The sequence below is a fragment of the Rana temporaria genome, chromosome 5, assembly GCF_905171775.1.
Source record: "Rana temporaria chromosome 5, aRanTem1.1, whole genome shotgun sequence".
NCBI lineage: Eukaryota > Metazoa > Chordata > Amphibia > Anura > Ranidae > Rana > Rana temporaria.
The window spans coordinates 355,817,967-355,833,520 of NC_053493.1; positions in this window are offsets into that span (position 1 = coordinate 355,817,967).

Genomic DNA, 15,554 nt, shown 5'->3' on the forward strand with positions numbered 1-15,554 from the left:
GTATAGTTTAGCTAGATCTGCATTTCCTAATTTACTGGCAGGCGGGTGATTGTGCTAGCTTCCGTGGTGTACTGCCTGTGTCCTCTGAAGTGTGCCCCTAAAGCTACGTGGTGTGTACTGCCTGTGTCCTTTGCAGTGTGCACCTAAAGCTACATGGTGTGTGTACTGCCCGTGTCCTCTGCAGTGTGCACCTAAAGCTACGTGGTGTGTACTGCCTGTGTCCTCTGCAGTGTGCACCTAAAGCTACGTGGTGTGTGTACTGCCCGTGTCCTCTGCAGTGTGCACCTAAAGCTACGTGGTGTGTACTGCCTGTGTCCTCTGCAGTGTGCACCTAAAGCTACGTGGTGTGTACTGCCCGTGTCCTCTGCAGTGTGCACCTAAAGCTACGTGGTGTGTACTGCCCGTGTCCTCTGCAGTGTGCACCTAAAGCTACGTGGTGTGTACTGCCTGTGTCCTCTGCAGTGTGCACCTAAATCTACGTGGTGTGTACTGCCCGTGTTCTCTGCAGTGTGCACCTAAAGCTATGTGGTATGTGTACTGTCTGTGTCTGTGCTATTTTTCTCAATGATTTTGATCCATATTGCAGGGACCAGACATTACATTAAAGCCGCAAGCAGTTTTAAATGACTTTTTTCTTAAAGTAATCTCATTTTGTGCAGGGACAGTTCTAAACACGTGCCACTTCACAGGCATACTATAGACACCCAGCAGGTACGATATTTAAAGGAATTTTTTTTTTTCACTTTAAGCATCATTAAAATCACTGCTCCAGAAAAAACGACCATTTTTAAAACTTTTTTTCCATTGATACATGTTCCCTGGGGCAAGACCTGGGTTCTCAAAGACGTTTTACGACAATAACTTGCATATTAGGCTTTAAAATTAGCACTTTTGAATTAGAACGTTCAAGTCCCAAAGACGTCAATGGGGTTCTAAATGTTCGCCCGAACGGTCGGTTCGTTCGAAGGTTCTAGTGTGAACCGAACGGGGGGGGTGTTCGGCTCATCCCTACTCTGCAGTAGTGAAGAGGAAACATCGACTAAAGTTTCTGTAGAATCCCACACTTTCAAGAGTGTTGATTTCCTGGTCCCCTGCAATGCACTGTGGTTCCTCCTGCCAGCCTCTACACCACACAAAATAAATATAGGATAGGTGGCTCAAACCACTTAGACCCCTTTCACACTGAAGCGTTTTTACAGCGTTTTAGCGTTAAAAATATCGCTATTAAAACGTTCTCCATGCATCTCAATGAGTCCTGCAAGCAGCATCTTTAGAGCAGCTTTTGGGTGCTGAAAAAAAACGCTCCAAAAACGCCCCTCTCCATTGAAATGAATTGAAAGCGCTGTAAAAACGCCTTACCCTTTCACACTGAGGCACTGCAAAAACGCCCTAAAACATTAGGGTCTTAGCGGTGCTTTACCAGCACAATGGGATTGCAGATGAGGCTTCGCTCGAAAAACGCCCCAGTGTGAAAGGGACCTTACACACTGGCATCTCACACATGCAGAGTCTTGGATTCATCGGGATCTTCAGCTGACAGTTTCTGTTTACTACTGCAGAGATTGCCAGCATGGGCTGCTAAAGAAGTGAATTTTCTGTGATTTCTTTGCAAAGGGCATTTTTTTGGAAACCAGTATTATCAGTGATCACTGTATTAGGCTGGATTCACACCTATGCAGGTTTAGTGCTTTTTTTCATTTTGTAGATTTGCACTACAGAACTTGTTCCATAGGAAACCATGTTAAATGGATTGTAGTGCAAATCTGCAAAATGCAAAAAGCACTAAAACTACATCCAGCCTTAGTGTCACTAGCAATGTCAGTGTCAGTTAGTGACCTTCCCATCCAGTGTCTGTTAGCGCCAGATTGCCCTCTACCCTATTACACTCCACTATAAGTCGCTGATCACCGCCATTACAGTATAGCACAGTAGAAATATAGGGCCAGATTCACGTAGCCCGGGCGCAACGTAACTTAACCGATTTAGGTTACACCGCCGCAAATTTTCTGCTCCGTTTCTTAACTCCCCCCGTGCTTTGCGCGCCGTGACGTCATTTTTTTGAACGGCGACGCGCGTAGTGTACTTCCGTATTCCCGGACGGCTTACGCAAACGACGTTAAATTTTGAATTTCGACGCGGGAACGACGGCCATACTTTAGACAGCAATACACTTGCTGACTAAAGTTAGGGCACCAAAAAAAACGACTAACTTTGCAACGGGAAACTAGACTAGCGGCGACGTAGTGAACGCGAAAAACCCTCGTGGATCGGCCGTAACTCCTAATTTGCATACCCGACGCTGGTTTACGACGCAAACTCCCCCCAGCGGCGGCCGCGGTACTGCATCCTAAGATCCGACAGTGTAAAACTATTACACCTGTCGGATCTTAGGGATATCTATGCGTAACTGATTCTATGAATCAGTCGCATAGATAGAAACAGAGATACGACGGCGTGTCAGGAGAAACGCCGTCGTATCTCATTTGTGAATCTGGCCCATAGGAACCAATGGGTTAAACCACTTAGGCCCCGTACACACGAGAGGATCGATCCGCTGAAATTGATCCGCGGATCGGTTTCAGCGGATAGATCCGCTGGTGTGTACGATCCAGCGGATATATTTCGGGCCGACCGATTTCCAGCGGATAAAAATTTCTTAGCATGCTAAGAAATCTATCCGCTGGAATCGGCTCCAGCGGATCGATCCGGTGGTCTGTACAGACTCACCGGATCGATCCGTCCGAACCCATCCCTCGCATGCATCGTAATGATTCGACGCATGCGTGGATATCCTTATATGACAGCGTCGCGCACGTCGCCGCGTCATCATCGCGGCGATGGCGCGACACGTCACCGCGGACGGAATTCCGCTGGGATTTTGATCTCCTGGTTAGTACAACCAGGAGATCAAAATCCGCCAGAGGATTTATCCGCGGATACGGTCCGGAGGACCGTTTCCGCGGATAAATCCTCTCGTGTGTACCCGGCATTACACACTGGTATCTGGCACACACAGAAGTGTCGGATCCATTAGGGTCTTCAGCCAGCAGTTTCTGTTTGCTACTTCAGAGATTGCCAGCATGGGATGCCAAGAAAGTAAGTTTTCTGTGATTTCTTTGCTAAGGGCACATTATTGGAAAATCAGTATTATCACTGATCACTGTATTAGCGCCAAAGTCGATTTAACATACATACAAAATCATTGGAGAAGCATTGCACCATCATTTGGCTTTGTAATGTCCACAACATTTGATGCAGAAGAGAAATTCAGATGTAGAATGCCGCATACACACCATCACTTTATGTGATGAAAAAAACCGACATTTTCTGTGAAGTAAAAAACGACGTTTTTGAAACTTCAATTTTCAAAGACGAAGTTGCCTACACACCATCGTTTTTCTCACAATGTTCTAGCAAAGCGAGGTTACGTTCACCACTCTTTTCCATTGAAGCTCGCTTCATAACTAGCTTCTGGGCGGGTTTAAAAACGTTGTTTTAAATGTCGTTTTTTGCTACACACGGTCAATTTCTGTGAAGTAAAAAACAACGTTTTGAAAAACGACACATAAAATTGAAGCATGCTTCAATTTTTTTTTGTCGTTTTTCACAAGACATAAAACGACGTTTTCCCCCACACACGGTCATTTAAATTGACGTTTTTAAAAATGTCGTTTTTTTTCATCACATAAAGTGATGGTGTGTACGGGGCAGAAGAGTCTTTAAGCTAAAATACCAATTTTGAGCAGAGTTGTAGTCTAGTACACACAGGCCGAATGTCGGGAGACACCAGCCGTTTCAATAACAACATTTGGCCTCTCCACTCAGTCTGGTTGTTGATTGGCTAGAGTGGATATATTGATTGCTGTCAATCACATCCATTGATGCGACGTGCCGGGGGCGGGGCCAAGTGATACAGTGAGCGGCTAGGAGCCGAGACAGCCACCGAGGGACCCCAGAAGACCAGGTTCGGAGCCACTCTGTGCAAAACTAGCTGCACAGTGGAGGTAAGTATAACATGTTTGTTATTTAAAAAAAAAAATTATCCTTTACAACCCCTTTAACCGCTTCAGCCCTGGACCATTTTGCTGGTCAAAGACCAGGCCACTTTTTGCGATTTGGCACTGCGTCGCTTTAACTGACAACTGCACGGTCGTGCGACGTGGCTCTCAAACAAAATTAACGTCCTTTTTTCCCCTCAAATAGAGATTTATTTTGGTGGTATTTGATCACCTCTGCGGTTTTTATTTTTTGCGCTATAAATAAAGATAGAGCGACAATTTTGAAAAAAATTCAATATTTTTTACTTTTTTGCAATAATAAATATCCCCAAAAATAAATATAAAAACATTTTTTTTCCTCAGTTTAGGCCAATACGTATTCTACACATTTTTGGTAAAAGAAAATTGCAATAAGAGTTTATTAATTGGTTTGCGCAAAAGTTATAGCATCTTCAAAATAGGGGGTAGTTTTATGGCATTTTTATAAATATTCTTTTTTTTTTACTAGTAATGGTGGCGATCAGCGATTTTTATTGTGACTGCGACTTTATGGCAGACACATCGGACACTTTTGACACATTTTTGGGACCATTGTCATTTTTACAGCGATCAGTGCTATAAAAATGCAATGTTCACTGTAAAATTACACTGGCAGTGAAGGGGTTAGCCACTAGGTGGCGCTGCAGGGGTTAAGTCAGTACTAGTGAGTGATTCTTACTGTTAGGTGGAGTGGCTACACGTCACATGCCACTGATGACCGTTCCCGATCACGGGGAACAGCCATCAGTGACAGTGTCACTAGGCAGAATAGGGGAATGCCTTGTTTACAAAGGCATCCCCCTGTTCTGCCTCTGCCGGCCGCAATCGCGGGCTGCCCGGGAACATTAAGTTCCCAGGACATGCGAGCACGCTCACAAGGTACGTGGCGGGCGTGCACTCGCGCGCCTGCTAGGTGACAAATTTGAAGGGACGTACAGGTACGCCAATATGCCTTCTGTGCCATTCTGCCGACGTACACCTGTTGTGGCGGTCGGCAAGTGGTTAATAAACCAAACCCCAGTGGTATCCCTGTTTTTCCTAATAACTGATGCCTTAAAGTAGAGGTTCTCTCTAAATATAATCACACAATCTAGGACTAAGGCCGCGTACACACGGTCGTTCCAAACCGATGAGAATGGACCGAAGTTCAGTTTCATCGGTCCAAACCGACCATGTGTATAGCCCATCGGTCTGTTGTCCTTCGGTCCAAAATTTTAAAACATGCTTTAAAATCGAACCGATGGACCGCTGACCAGTCGGTCCAAACCAATGGTTCGTACAGAAAAGCATTGGTTCAAAACCCGCGCATGCTCAGAATCAAGTCGACGCATGCTTGGAAGCATTGAACTTTGTTTTTTTCCAGCACGTCGTTTGTTTTACGTCACCGCGTTCTGACCCGATAGTTTTTTTGGCATGATGATGTGTACGCACATCAGACCGTCAGGCCACTTCAGCGGGGAACCGATGGAAATGGCCTGTCGGACCATTCTCATCGGTTTGGATCGACCACGTGTACGCGGCCTTATCTATCTAACTCTGTTATAGGGATGACCAGAACAACCCACCCGCCCCGCCCCCCCCCCCCCATTCGGTTCGCACCAGAACCTGCAAACATACCAAAAATTTGTGTGAACTTTAGAACCCTGTTAAAGTCTATGGGACCCAAACGTTTGAAATCTAAAGTGCTAATTTTAAAGGCTAATATGCAAGTTATTGCCCTAAAAAGTGTTTGGGGACCGGGTCCTGCCCCAGGGGACATGTATTAATGCAAAAAATTTTTTAAAAACTTCAGTTTTTTCAGGAGCAGTGATTTTAATAATGCTTAAAGTAAAACAATTAAAGTGAAATATTAAAATGTTGTACCTGGGGGGGTGTATAGTATGCCAGTGAAGTAGCGCTTGTTTCCCGTGCTCGAATAAGGGGTCTGGTGTGCATTTTTGGGGAAACTCCACGCATTTTTTTTTAATTTGGGGTGGAGTTCCCCTTAAAATCCACACCAGACCTGAAGGGTCTGGAATGGATATTTGGGGGGAACCCCGCGTAATTTTTTTTTTAAATTGAAGGCGGGGTTCCCCTTAATATCCATACCAGACCTGAAGGGCCTGGTAATTGAATTTGGGGGAACCTCCACGCTTTTTTTTTATTTATTTTTTATGAATGAATCCTCTCTGAATTGCCAAAGCCGACAATTCAGTATAGCCGCAAGTCCAGTTTTAAATGTGTTTTTTTCTTTCAGAAATGACACTTTGTGCAGGGACAGTTCTAAATACGGGAAACATGCGATATTTCCCATGCTAACTTTACACCCCCCTAGGTACGAAATTTAAAGGAATATTTCACTTTTATTGTTTCACTTTTAGCATTATTAAAATCACTGCTCCCGAAAAAACTGCCGTTTTTAAAACTTTTTTTTGCATCGATACATGTCCCCTGGGACAGGACCCAGGTCTCCAAACACTTTTTAGGACAATAACTTGCATATTAGCCTTTAAAATTAGCACTTTAGATTACAAACGTTCGGGTCCCATAGACTTTAATAGGGTTCTAAAGTTCACACGAACGTTTGGTGTGTTCGCAAGTTCTGGTGCGAACCGAACAGGGGGGTGTTCGGCTCATCCCTATTTACAATCCTAGATTCCTGTCCCCGTTAGCTACATGGTTAGGCCTCACTATGAATAAGTCCCAACAATTCAACAATAGCTATTTGTGGCAGGGGCCTGCAGTCCCCTTTGGTGTAGCAACCAAATTGCGATGGAAAAGGACATTTGTGCTAACTGAAACTTGGTGGACTACTGATCCCAAAAGTTCAGTGCAAATCCTGCTAACCCTCTTGGCTGCAGCAGTTTGACTTCAACGACACCACAGTCTCTCCCTCTGGCTTCACATCCAATCCTGGCATGTACTTCTCACTCACTGACCCCAGAATGGATCCCTCCTGAATGACTTGCCCGGCAGTGATCCCCACTGTCCTCCTCCTGCTCCCGTTCAGGACACCTCTCAATGACAATGTAGAGAGGCTCCCTCCCAGCTCCGAACTCCAGATCTGAGGTCAACCCCCATAAAGGGGTTTCCCTCAAGGATCACGACAGTCTAACACTCTGTCACTCTTCTTCCACCTGACAACTCCTCCCACAACAGGCTGACCATGAATATATATAGGAGGCCTGCCCCCTGCCAATCCTAGTTGGGGATTGGTTAGGGCTCCCAGATACACTCCATGCCACTTACATCCTCTGCCCTGCCTCTTTTCCAGAGGCGCTAGAGAGATGAAGTCAGTCACCTACTGCTACACTAAGCCACTCCCCAGTCCTCAGATCAAAAACAAACAGGCCTAGCTCACAGCTAGGCCTGCCTAAATTTACCTGCATTGGCTGTGAAAAAACACACACTACTCTAGCAACCTATCTACCTAAGGTAGAGGTGCTACACATATAATAATTTTTGCTTTACAGGTCTATATAAATTAGTTTTAAAATGTGGCTGCAAGTAGCTTTAGAGTTAGGTTTTGGGTGAACTTCTACTTTAAGGGATCTGCGAGTATTTCACAGACAAAAGATCATCACCCAATCCAGCCAAACACAACTGGATCTGGCGATCATCCTGTCATATCTACAAGGACATTTGGTCTCTACTACAATGTCAATAATAAAGTATTATTTTGAATTTAATGACAGTGACTGCAGAAGTCTGTTGGAATTTTGGAAATAAATAACTGTAATGATGAAATGAGCTCTGCAAACCTATTATGTGTATAAATGAAATTCTTCTGGGATCTCACTACATCTCCTCTCTGTACTCAGCATGATGCTAATGCTTGTAATTCCGAATCCTGCAGCTCCAAAAGATAAAAGTATTACAGAGCGTTCTACAAACATAGAGCTTGTAAATAACCGTTAAAGAAAAAAGTGCAGAGGAAGTCCGATCCTAATTGTGTTGTATTGCCCAGGGAGCATCACTATTTAGGTGTGTATTTTGTCCTTGTTCTTTTGTTTTGTTCATAATATGCCCCCAGGCAAATATTTGTGATTTGTATATATCCTGACACGACTGTCTCCTGGGAGGCAGCGCAAATGTGCCCAGATTTACAATTAGTTGTCCAGAAGGATACACCTTATGTTGTTTCCATCTTCCTCAGTAGATCCCCATCTTTGCTCGATAAATAATTTGGTTATCATCACAAAATTACCACGTTAATGTTTGCCTGTCCATATGGTTACTAGTATGGCAAATGTGTGCTAACAAAACATCTAAAATGAGACATAAATAACAAAAAAATAACCGTTCAACCCTCTGTGGGATACAGTCTACTACAGAGCTTGGTGTATTGCTCAGATTATTCTCAGAGCCATTTGTGTTTCTTTGTATATTTGCCATATGTTTCTTATGTGCTGTGCATTAGGAAAATTGGAGGCAGGCTGTGCATTAGAGTTTATTTGTTGGAGGAAACGAAATGATCACACCTACATTAAACTCATCACATTATACTTTTATGAAAAAGCAAAGCAGTTTATGAGCATGCATTTGTATCCTGCTCTGTCTTTCTGCCTATTGAGAGTTAGCCGGATTCACGTAGAGCGGTGCATCTTTTGGCCAGCGTAGCGCATCTCATATGCGCTACGCCGACGTAAAACAGAGAGGCAAGAACAGTATTCAACAAAGCACTCACCCCGTACGTTGCGCCGGCGTAACGTAAATTCGTCGGCGTAAGCCCGCCTAATTCAATGTAGGTTGAAGGTGGGCGTGATCTATTAAAATGAAGCGTGACCCCATGTAAATGAAGGGCCGACCGAACGGCGCATGCTCAGAATCACGTTGCATATACTCCCTAAGATACGACGGCTCAATGCCTACGACGTGAACGTAACCTACGCCCAGCCCCATTCACGTACGACTTACGTAAACGACGTAAAATACGACGGCTGTTCCCTGGTCCATACCTTAACATGACTTACACCTGCTTTAGGTGGAATAACTTTACGCCGGACGTACGCCTTACATAAACGGCGTAGATTACAGCGACGGGGGAAAGTATGTTCGTGAATCGGCCTATCTCGGTCATTTACATATTCGACGTGTAAATCAATGGAAGCACCCCTTCCGGCCAGTGTAAATATGCGCCCAAGATACGACGGCGTAGGAGACTTACGTCGGTCGGATGGAGCCAAAATTCAGGCGTATCTTATTTCAAGCATCAGGCGCATAGATACGACGGCGCATCAGTGCACTTACGCAGCGTATCAGAAGATACGTCGGCGTAAGTGCTTTCTGAATCCAGCTAAGTATGTCTGCCTACCTAAATGCCTATTTTGATGATCTATCTATCTGTCCCTCCATCTATCTATCTTTTTGTCTGTTTGCCTGTCTAACCACTTCATACACATCTATGTATCCAATGACTTTATAGGCAAGATCAATACTAACAAAATGGAAGATCATATTGATTCTAGTTGTGAAGGTTCATTTTCCAGGTTTCTAGAGACACAGGTAGCAGATGAACTGTCTTGCTCAAACCTTAATAAAGCATTGGGTCCTGATTGATTGATCCCAGAGATCTGGGAGAACTTGGAGGTATAGTTGCTGGACCATTAACCAATCTTTTTAATCAATCTCTTCTAATGGGAGAAGTTCCCCATCACTGGCAGGCAGCTAATGTAATTATAAACAAAAGAGTAGTAAGAAAGAAAAGGGTAGATATAGGCCAGGGAGTTTAACATCTGTAGTATTAAAATGACTGGAAATGCATCTAAAAATGATGGATCAATGATTGTATAAAAACACACAAGTTGCTGGACCCAAAGTGCCACATGACTTTACTGAGGACAGATCATGTTAGACTAACCTGAATTTGTTTTTTTCGACTACAGTGGGGCTGTAGACATAGCCCATCTTTATTTCAGCAAATCATTTGATACACTTGTATTAGCAACAGGAATGCTGCACGCCGAGTTTCTTGGTGTGCGGCATTCCTGTTGCTGATATAAGCTGAGCCGAGCCAAGCCAGCACCTGAGATGTGATTAGGGAACGTGGAGCCTGATCTTGCCTGGAGCTCATGTGAAATATGTGACAAAGCATTTGATACAGTTCCACATAATGATCTCATAAAAGTGGTACAGGCTAGGACTTAACCCTTGGGTGGTTCAATGGATATAAAGTTTGCTAAAGGCTAGATATCTAAGTATGATTGTAAATGGGGTTCATTCAGCGCAGAGACCAATCATTAGCGCTGTACCTCAAGGCTCTGTACCAGGTCATGTTTTAGTTAATTTGTTTGTAAGTGGTATAAATAGGTTTGGTGGGCAATGTATGCCTTTTTATTGATGACACAAAAAAATGGTAAGCTGCAATATATTATATTTTGTTTTGTTTTTGGGTTTAAATATGTTTTAAGTAAACCCATTGATTGAATACAAAAAAACAAATAATTGAGCGCATTCCCAATGAATACCTATATATAATAATAGATCCTGGGAAAAAGGTGGGGGAAGGGAGAAGTGAAGAGTGATATGACCAGAGTTCAAATAAGCGTTTAAATGGATATGCTATAGTCCATATCAATTGTCCATAAACACTGTAGTAGTACAACTTCACTTGATGGCAGCCAGCTGACAGATGAAGCAATCTGTAGTACAACAAAAGAAACACAAAGCGGCGCCTTCTAAGCGTAGCAGTTGAGTAATTTAATTAAAAATATAGAGATGTATAAAAGACCTACTCACAAAGCAGGTGTAAAGTCAGGCATGGGTACGTTAATGCTGTCATCCGCGGGGATCCGGGTAGAGGCAATCATCACTCGCGCTGGATCGCAGTAACTTCCTTGCCACAGGCGGCAGCGTCGGCGGGGACCAAACGCTCTCGGAACCAAAGAGAAGGGAGCTGGTTTCCAGGTGTGCTGTGTTGCTGACGTCACTTCCGGGCGCGGGAGGATGCGCGCGTTCGGGACATTTGTGTCCCTTCATCAGGCTTTGTGTTTCTTCCATTGATTGAATACTCAGCTCTCCTGTGCCAAGATCACTCATAGCATGACAGACTTTTCTGCATTAGACGTTACTAATAATGAAGTTCCAATCTTGGAATCTTTAGCTTTGAGCCAACTCTGCATTATTATGAAATGCTTTGGTGCACTTGTGGGTGGGTTCAGCGTGGCCTGGCAGTGGCAATAACACACACTCAATCCAGATGCAACTGAAAGAACTTGTATTGAAGTCAAAGTAAAACAGTTTACTCAAGGATGACAGCATTGTGTAGCAGAGCAGGTGAAATGAAAGTGTCTGTCTTGAGGGGTGGAATGTGACCTGGCCAATTCAAGCCGGAGTGAGGAGGTTTCCAAAAAAAAAATAGGCAGATACCTATGCTTTCCCTATTCATTTGGACCCTTTCCCTGCTGCTAATACTATCCCTGACAGAGAGATGACCTGTCCCCATCTGTTCATATGCTAAATGAATGCCAACCCCAGGAGCTAGGGTCTTAAGTAGACTCTGCCTGACCCAAGATGGCCACCAGAGTCACATGGGCTGTCAGCATTCAATCGGATCACTGCCTCAGTGACCCAGGAAACCATAGAGAAACAAGGTTCCTCCTGACTTCCTCTTCTTCTGCACTGCTGTTGAAAATAGACTGTACCTGCCTAAACACTCAAAGTGTTTACTGTCCTGAGGGGGTCAGATGGCACTTACAATGTACAATCACCTTCTAATAGATGGCCTTTTGTCAAAAACTAGACAGACATAGTATTTTTTTGTGCAGTTATGTGAGCCCCAGATGTTGGCAGGCTATGGCACAAAAAGGCGAAAATTGTCTATACTGTGTGCCAATTTTCTCCTGCGTATTTATATCTCATGGACATGTATGTGGATATAGTACTTTTGTCTAGAATACAGCATCCTTTTCTGTCTACACAGCAGTATGATCTCCTTTTCCTGTCTTGTGCCAAATGTTTTTTATTTGTTACAGTATACTTTTATGACTTAGAATATGCATTGAAAACATAATAGAATTTAACTATGATTCATATCATTTTTATGGGATAATTTGTATTTCTGCCAACAGTGTGCACATTGTTAGCATAGACACATATCACATGCTCAAGGGGACACATAGTTAAAATTCATCTAAATTGTAGTCTTCATGTTTTCATTTAAATAAACTATAAAGAAATGCATAAATAATTGTATATTTGGTACCTAGTTTGTGTAGATTATGACCAGATTTACATCTCTGGAACCTGTAGGCTAGGAGGATCATTTTATTTAAAACTAAACTCTAGAAAGATACAAAAAGCTCAAACTAACGTAGCTCTGTAATCATTAAAGCGGGGGTTCACCCTAAAATACAACTTTGTACCATGCCATTCAGCATACTAGCGTGAGCTACAGTATGCCTTTATTTTTATTTTTTTATCGATTAGTTTCGTTTCAGACTCCCCGCGGGTAGGCGTTCCTATGAAGAGGGGAACACGATTGACGGCCGGCTATGGCGCGTCACGCTTCCCGAAAAAAGCCGGAGTAGGACTCGGCTCTTCACGGCGCTATACGGCGCCTGCGCACAGACTAGGAGCTGACTGCGCAGGCGCCGTGAAGAGCCAAGTCCTATTTCGGCTGTTTTCGGAAAGCGTGACGCGCCATAGCCGGCCGTCAATCATGTTCCCCTCTTCATAGGAACGCCTACTCCCGCGGGGAGTCTGAAACTTAACTAAGGAATTAAACTGTGAGTACAGCTAAAAAAAATAAAAATAAAGGCATACTGTAGCTCACGCTAGTATGCTGGATGGCATGGTAGACAACATTTTTTTTTTTTTTTTAGGGTGAACCCCCGCTTTAATATGCCATTAAATGTATTTTACCTACAAGCAGTGCAAGTACCTGAATGTGGCCTGGTATCAGCCTCCTGCAATCCCGTACAGCAGAGCTGGGGTGTGAGAGGAATAAGCAGCACAATGAGCCAATTGATTAATGTGCTGACAAGAAGCATGCTGATAGAAGGAAAAAGCAGAGTAGCTGGGAGATAAATTCATCACTGTGCTACTTCTCCTTTTACTGTTTAGTGCAGCTTTTCTCATCTTTTTTTTTTGTGAAACTGTTTGACTGTTTGAAGCAGTCTGTTTCCTCTCAGTCCTTTTTGGCATGCCTCTCCAGTCCTCCTAAATGCACATGTCACTCAACAGCTCTCCTGGCTGCATACAATGATTCCCTCCTGAAGACTTGCCTGGCAGTACTAGCTTCTGCTGTCCTCTCTGACTCCTCCTGTGTCTCCTGTTCGATCTATCATGAGTTCTGCAGACCTGGGGGCTCCCTTAAAGACCCCAACAGCCTAGTACTCTATACTTAGTTTTTCCACCCAACTCCTCCCCAGCTGGGCTGACCCTAAATAATTCAAGGATGCCTGCCCCCTGCCAATCTTAGTTGGGGTTTGGTCAGGGCTCCCTGAGACACCCCAGACAGCTCCACCCTTCTTGCCCTCCTCTTCTAGAATCCCAAAGAACAAAGAGGGAGGTGACAGTGGAATGATGCTGTCTGTGAGTCACAGCTGCTACTCTGAGCCACTCCCAGCCCACACAGATCAAAACCAACAGGCCTAGCTTCCAGCTAGGCCTGCATTAATTTGCCTGTACTACAAAAATCCTAACTCCTAGCACCTACCAAAGTAAAGGGTGCTACACAATCTTATATATACAATCCCATACCCACAATTCTCCAAGCTTAATTATACAAGCTGAAGTTAGAAGCTGATTGGCTACCATGCACAGCTAGCTGCACTAGATTCTGAGTGCTCCGGTTTTAGAATCAACCCCACAAAGTCCAAGAGATTGTATAGTTTCTTTTATATTGTAATATAATTAACAAAAGTCATTGCAATTAGTTGTTTCAGGCACTAGTATTCAAATATTATACTGTGGGTGTTCATACAGTGTCCAGAGAACAGTAATTCATGGCACAGTGTTGCAGTCATAATACACTTAGTAAGTAAGGCACAGTATTCCAGCAGCAGATTACTTGGCAATGGCACAGTATTCCAGCAGCAGATTACTTGGCAATGGCACAGTATTCCAGCAGCAGATTACTTGGCAATGGCACAGTATTCCAGTAGTATTTCACTCAGTAATGGCAGAAAAATGGCAGTAAGGCAGTATTCCAAGCTTCATCTGATTTACCAGAAGACTGCTTCGGCTGGAGTGGTGGTAGACCAAGATACAGGGCATTGGTTCACTATTCTGCTGAGGAGATCCCCAAATGCTTACCCAGATGCCTGCAGAGAAACAAGAGGTGTCCCTACATGTGTTTTCCTTACTCAACCATAAATAACTCCCTACACTAATAGTCTCCCCAACAAACGGAGTCTTTGTCTCTCTGTCTCTTACCTAACCACTTGTTCCGGGCATGCCCAAATGGTGCAGTCACCCTAACTTATAAAATCCCACCTATTTGCCAACGGCAGTCATCAGAAGTTGTAGCATCCAATCAGACAGCTGCAACCTACAGGATCTCACAAGAAGCCACCTACTGAATGTAGGCCAGGTTGCACCTGCCTACATGCTTTCTACAGGTTTTCCCTATGTTCAGGTTATGGTTTTTATTATGCCTTCTGATGGGGAGTGTCCCTGGCAATATTGTGGGAAGATCTTGAAGCTTGCACTGCCTGGCTAGAGCTGGAGCCCGGAAGGAGTTAAGCTAAATTCTGTATTTGAGCACTAGGGAGGAACTGCCGTTGAGTATTCCAAAGAGAAAAGTAAATGCTTGAGCATGGCAGGAAGTCATCCAGTGAATTGAGTGGTTTACACCCTGGAGCATACAAAGAGCCTTAAAGAGGCTTAAAGGCCCTTTTTTTCCATCTGCTGTAAATAGGATTTTTGGAGTCTTTGTTCTTTTGGGTAACCCTCTCCTTGGAGTTTATTGGGCTGAATAACTCTATAAATTAAGATATGAACAAATGGTTGCCAGTTCATACAGTTAACTACACATCAAGAATATCACCCTGGGGTAGAATGTCAGCCCACCAAGCCTTCCTTAGGGCCCCTAACTGTCTCCCCCCAAGAAAACACCATAACTGCACACCGAACATTTGGGCTGATATCCCCTTAAAGCGGAGCTCTGCTGAAAAAAAAAATTAAAAGCCAGCAGCTACAAATACTGCAGCTGCTGACTTTTAATATTAGGACACTTACCTGTCCTGGAGTCCAGCGCCGTCCGCAGCAGAGGAAGAGCGATCGCTCGTCACTCTGCTGCCCGCCATCCTCGGTGAGGAAAACAGGAAGTGAAGCGCTCCGGCTTCACTGCCCGATTGGCTCCCGCTGTGTACTGGGAGCCGAGTGTTCCCAGAACACAACAGGGGGGGCGGGAGTTGACATAATGCCCGCAGTCTGCCCGAGACTGTGTGGCCGGAAGTGGGTGCAAATACCTGTCTTTAGACAGGTATTTGCACCCCCCTGAAAGGTGTCAAATGTGACACCGGAGGGCGGGAGGGTTCCAATCAGCGGGAGTTCCACTTTAGGGTGGAGCTCCGCTTTAACATGAATACTGTG